General features: G+C 38.0%; 1 pseudogene; it reads right to left on the bottom strand.

Annotated features, from left to right (window-relative positions):
- Positions 1-3,990: 3,990 nt before the first annotated feature.
- On the bottom strand, positions 3,991-4,163 carry LOC120095796 (U2 spliceosomal RNA; annotated as a pseudogene).
- Between the last annotated feature and the right edge of the window lie 1,843 nt (positions 4,164-6,006).

Here is a 6,006-nt window from a genome sequence, read left to right on the forward strand (position 1 = left end):
TGTTTGTGTGTGTGTGTGTGTGTGTGTGTGTGTGTGTGTGTGTATGTACGTATTTCCTTGTTCCTGATATAGTGATGATATCATTAGAGGTTCCTAACTCTTGTGAGATGCATGTGAAGTTGGTTTGCATCTTTTAAATTCAGAAAGGAATCATATGTACTTCCTAACACTTCTGTGAGTTCTTAGAAGAGCATACTTCTTAGAGTCCTTCTAATTCCAATTTCTGGCTAGCTTTGGATTTTTATATACCTATTTGTCATTTTTCTAGGTCCTTTTTACCATAATTTATCCAGAAAAAAGAACAGTGCTCATGTTCAAGCTCTCCCAGGTATCATTCAGAGAATGAATTTCTAAATGTAGTAGTTTGTACTAAATATAGAGAAATGGATCTTAGGAATTGAACAGAGGTAACATATTACAATTCACTTAATGTGCTCATTAGAGATGCCTATCATGAAGCTTTTTTAATTGTTATGTCACTATTTGAAGCAACATGTACTTGTCAGACCATATTAGCTTTTTATGGTGATTGTTTTAAGGAATATTCATTTTAACATGAGTAAAGATGACTTGTATTGTATATTTAAATATCATTAATTTTTGAAGTGGAAGTTTTTGAGCTTTTTGGAGAGTCAGTTGTTTGATGTGACATTTTTCTGGAAACTGTCATACGAAAGAATGTTTTTGCTGAAGCAGATGTGTAGTGTTTTTCTGGAAGCTGCCTGGAAAAAAGGCATGTCATATTCTTCTAGAGCCTAAGCTTCAGAGAACATGCGATGTTTGAAAAGGGTATAAATAAAAACCAACATAGAGCAGATGACACTGTGGTATTAGTTCGCCTTGCCACTCTTTGCTGATCATCATTTGTCATGACTTTGTACAGAGAAATGCACCGAAGAATTTCTTGTGGTGTTCCAAGGCTTCTTGTTGCTTCTGCAGACTCAGGCGTATTGACAGAGTCTGGTTGTTTCTTCTGGATCAAACTGCCATTGCTGATGCATGAATGGTGTTTGCAAGCGGATAGAGCTACTGCTGCTCATTCTGGTGATCTAAACTGCTGATATCCTGAAAACATAGATTGGATTTGCCCCCAAAGAACTATTTCTAAACAGGTCCACATTCTCCTTTGTCCAATTAACCTTACTTTTTCACTAGCTTTGGTGGGTGGTGGGCTAGAAGGGAGGTTATAGCATTTAAGTACACTTATTAAAGTTGGTTTAAAAAAAAATAAGCCGCAAGGCCCTGGGTTCGGTCCCCAGCTCCGAAAAAAAGAACCAAAAAAAAAATAAGCCTACAGATTTTAATAGTGCAGAACTCTTGTACTATAACAAACCAGTGAGAAACATGTTCTGTTCATAGTAGTTTTATTAGTGTTTAGAGTGGTTTTAGTAAACTTGGAAAGAGATGTCTACTCACAAGCCACTGGACTGACCACTGGAAAATACAATGACAGGTTCAGAAGGATTTGGTTTTAAAGTGTTTATTATAGAAAAAACTTTACAAAGTTCATATCTTGAGCTAAAGCCAGTTGGTTTTCCACCTAAAATAGTTTGTTCTGGTATACATATGATCATTTGCCTCTGAGAACATCAGTTATATGTCTTCCTTTGGAGCATAAGCAAGTTACAGTAGGTTCACTTTTTCTTTGAGAACCCCCTCAGGGCTGTTCTCTGACCTGCCTGTCTTCAGATGTCCAGGAACTCCCTTCTCCTATTCCTAAGTTCCTGTTTTATTTGCCTTTGGTTTCTGCAGGGAGATGTTCTCCCTTTACCCATTTTCTATGATGCTTACCACTTGAGGGGCTTTTTAGGGCAAGAATAGGGGAATTAAGCATTCTAGGTCACATTTAATCAATGCTAGCCAACCTGTACACGGAATGTCTCTCATGTGTAAGGTTAATTTTAGACACACACAAAACCATCTGTAGTAATTAGTGGGACATACTTAGTTTAAGTTTCTAATTGCAAGGAAGAATCCGGTTGTCTTGTAGCTGAGAAGATTGCTGTTTGTCAATTACTTGCTGCGTAAAGAGGAGAACCTACATTTGGACCCGAATTCTCACATAAGAAGCTACATGTAGTAACACATGCCTGTAGTCCTAGTGATAGAGTGTCACAGACAGGGATTTTCTGGAGCTCCCTAGCCTGGCAGTCCAAGTTGGTGTTTCTGTGTCCATTGAGAGACCCTACCCCAACACTTAAGGCTTAAGAGTTACTTAGGTAACTATCAGATATTCACCTCTGCTTCCCCACCCCGCCCCAATAGCACTGTCTCTAAATATCAGTAAGGGATTGGTTCTCCACCATCTGTGACTAAAAAAGCCTGTGGGCAATTCCCTTTTTATGTAAAATTGTATGTGGTTTCCACAAAGTCTATACCCAGTTTCCCGTATATAGTAAACCGCTGCTGGATGAATTATAATAACCAGCACCATGTACGTGTTCTATAAATAGCTGAGTTGTTTAGGAAATAATCACAAGGATAAAACTATGCACATGATAACTACAGATGCATTTCTTCCTAAAATATCCTCAACCTCAGGTTAGTGGAATCTGCAAATGCAGAAAACAGGAGATACAGAAGAAAGATTTCACATTAAAATGAGATTTAATAACTTGTTTTCTCAAAACCAAGTATTTTGTCTGTTAGGCTGGTAGCCACAGAGTTTTCTCAATACTTATACCAAGTGGAACAGATTACAGCATGTTACCTCATCTGAAACATTCTTTTAGTTTATGGTTACATTTAAATTTTAAAAAAATGTGTACACCAGTCTGGATTTATTTATTTATTTAAAATTCATAATGTAAATCAATTCGACCATGTTTTCTTGCTCCTGGCTTTAGCTTCCACACATTTTTCATTAAAGTATTATTTGAACTGAGGATATTTGCAGCAGCCTGGAACATATTTTCCCCAGTGCTTGATTTTAAGCTCCCTATACATCTTCAAATTCTCTCAGAAAATTCTGACATGTTTGAGTATTGCTGAACAAACAATGGCTATGCCTACGTCAAGAGGAGAAGCAGCCTGGGTAGAAAATATGTCAGTTCTATTGAAAGAGTCTTTAACAGCTTAATGGAGCTGCTTCATCTGTCAATAATGATATCCTCTAACTGAAGAGCTTCTCAGGCATAACACACTGCTTATTAGGAAGTGTTTAAAGCATAACATAGCGAAATCCTTATGATTCTCTACCGTCACCCAATTTCATTGCATCTTTTTATTTGGTCATATATACTTCTGCTACGTTAATGAAATATTACAGATTAATTTGTCATGCTGTGCTGACAAATAAATGGAAGTTTCTGCTTTCTTTTCTCTGAAAATAATTTATCTGTACTATTTGCTAATGTATTTTCATAATATTGTGTTTGTAGTGTGAAATAATATTTAATTTTTGTCCTTCGGAAGCATGTAAATGCTAAGTGATTGTTATTTTCTTCTCATTATAAAAATTCCTTTAAAAAAAGAGTTTGTTATTTATTCATTATCAGTATGGCTGATTTTACCTCACAGGTATATTATTTTTCTTTGTTCAATCTTCCCTTGTTTTTGTAAAAACACTTTAGTGGGGTTTACACTTTCAGATGGGTTCCATGATGAGCAGATAAATGAGTATCAGTAAATAAATCATTATTCCTCTGAGACGTTGAGATTTGAAATGATATGCCATTCAATGTCAGTGATAATTCTTGGTTGTTATATCACAGGATTTTTGTTTCCTTAATTTCTCAATTAGTTCTATTTCTCACTGGATGCATAGTGTTAATGTAGTTCTTTGAACTTCATACATGAAGTCTGTATTTACAACATTTGTACCTTTCCTACCCCACTGTTAACTCCTCATACGTTTCCCAGTCTCTCTTTGATTTGTGACCTCTTCCTCTGTAATTATTGTACTTACACACACACACACACACACACACACACACACACACACACGCACGCACACACACACACCATACACAGACACACACAAACACATACAAACATTCATATGTACATGTATACATACATTTGTATCTGTATCAACAGCCTGCAGAGTTAATTTCGTATATTCCAATATATAAGTGTTTAAGGTTGATCACCTGAGATTGGATAACCTATCAGAATGCTCAGTGTTTCTACACTTGATCTTAGCCAAAAGGCCGAGAAGCGATGCTCAGTGTTTCTAATGCTTTGTATTTATTAGCGATCATATATTAGCTCAACACAATCATCAGCCTTTGAAGGTTGGGTTTGAAATCTTTATATTAAATAAGTTTCACAATACCCTTTTATTCATGGTTCCATTATCCAGTATTTCATTTCCTGAATAAGTGGAGCAAGTTTGATGCTCAAACCGGTTTGTTTAGGGATTTTATTTCAAACTAGGTCCTCCAACTTTCCCATAGCATATAGCAAATATCTTCCTTTTAGTTCTTACCCCACCCACCCCAGCCCTTTATAAGCTGTGTTTGTCTTAATTCATAACAAGTACCAAAGATCTTTCTGAGCTAATGACAGTTTGATTGTCCCAGTTTAGCCTTTGTTTTTCTTGTTGTTATTTTATTTATTTACATTTCAAATGTTGTCCCCCTTCCTCTTTCCCTTTCACAAATCCCCTACCTCTTCCTCCCTCCCTCCTGCTTCCCCACTCACCTGCCCACTCCTGACTCACTGTCCTAGCATCCCACTACTCTGGGGGCATCCCTCCATGTGTATACTCTTTGGTTGGTGGTTTAGTTATTGGGAGTTCTGGGGGTTCTGATTGATTGATATTGTTCTTCCTATGGGGTTGTAAGCCCCTTTAAGCTTCTTCAGTCCTTGCCCTAATTCTATCATTGGGGTCCCAATTCTCAGTCTGATAGTTGCCTGTAAGCATCTGCATCTGTATTGGTCAGATTCTGGCAGAATTCCTCAGGGGACAGCTATACCAGGCTCCTGTGAGCAAGAGCTTCTTGGCATCAGCAATAGCGTCTAGATTTGGTACCTGCAGATGGACTGGATCTCTAGGTGGGACAGTCTCCGTTTCACTCTTTTTCCCTATATTTCCTTAAAAACCAGAAGCTGGAAACAACCCAGATGTACCTCAACAGAGGAATGGATACAGAAAATGTGGTACATCTACACCACAAAGTACTACTCAGCTATTAAAAACAATAACTTCATGAAATTCACAGGCAAATGGATGAAACTGGAAAGTATCATGCTGAGTGAGGTAACCCAGTCACAAAAGAACACACATGGTATGTACTCATTGATAACTGGATATTAGGCAAAAAGCTTTGAATACCTACAATACAATCACAGAGCATATATGAACCTCAAGAAGAAGAAGAAACAAAGTGTGGAGGCTTCAGTTCTACTTAGAAGGAGGAAGAAAATAATCTCATGAGGTAGAGGGAGGGAAAGAGCTGGGAAGGAGAGAGGAGGGGAAGGGAAAGAGGGCAGGATCAGGTGTGGGAAGAGATGGGAGAGAAGTACAGAGGATCAGGAAATTGAATGAAGGTGTGTAGCAGTGGGGGATGGGGAATTGGGGGTAGCAACTAGAAAGTCCCAGATGCTAGGGAAGCAAGAGACTCCTAGGACCCAAGAGGTAAGACATTAGCCAAAATACCCAACAAAGGGAAGATAGAACCTGTAGAGACCACATCCAGTGGTTAGGCACAGACGCTGGTTGAGGAATGGGGCCACCCATCCATCTCAAACATATTAATCCAGAATTGCTCCTGTCTAAAGGAAATGCAGGGACAAAGAAGGAGTGGAGCAGAGACTGAAGGAAAGGCCAACCCTTTGTCTTAATTGTACTCTTAACTCCGACGTATTTTTTTCATATACCCTGCTTGCTTTGTGGTCCTCACTTGGCTGTTGTTTGTTTGTTTGTTTTTACTGTTATTTCCATTTTTGGTATTTGGCAGTACATGAATTCCACTTGAGAATTCATTTTAGAGATATCATATGAACTGGTAAATTTTCACTCACCCTTAACAGATTTGTTCTATGTGCTTTCTTCCTTGCCTC

This window comes from Rattus norvegicus, chromosome 11, assembly GCF_021556685.1.
Source record: "Rattus norvegicus strain SHRSP/BbbUtx chromosome 11, alternate assembly SHRSP_T2T, whole genome shotgun sequence".
NCBI classification, from domain to species: domain Eukaryota; kingdom Metazoa; phylum Chordata; class Mammalia; order Rodentia; family Muridae; genus Rattus; species Rattus norvegicus.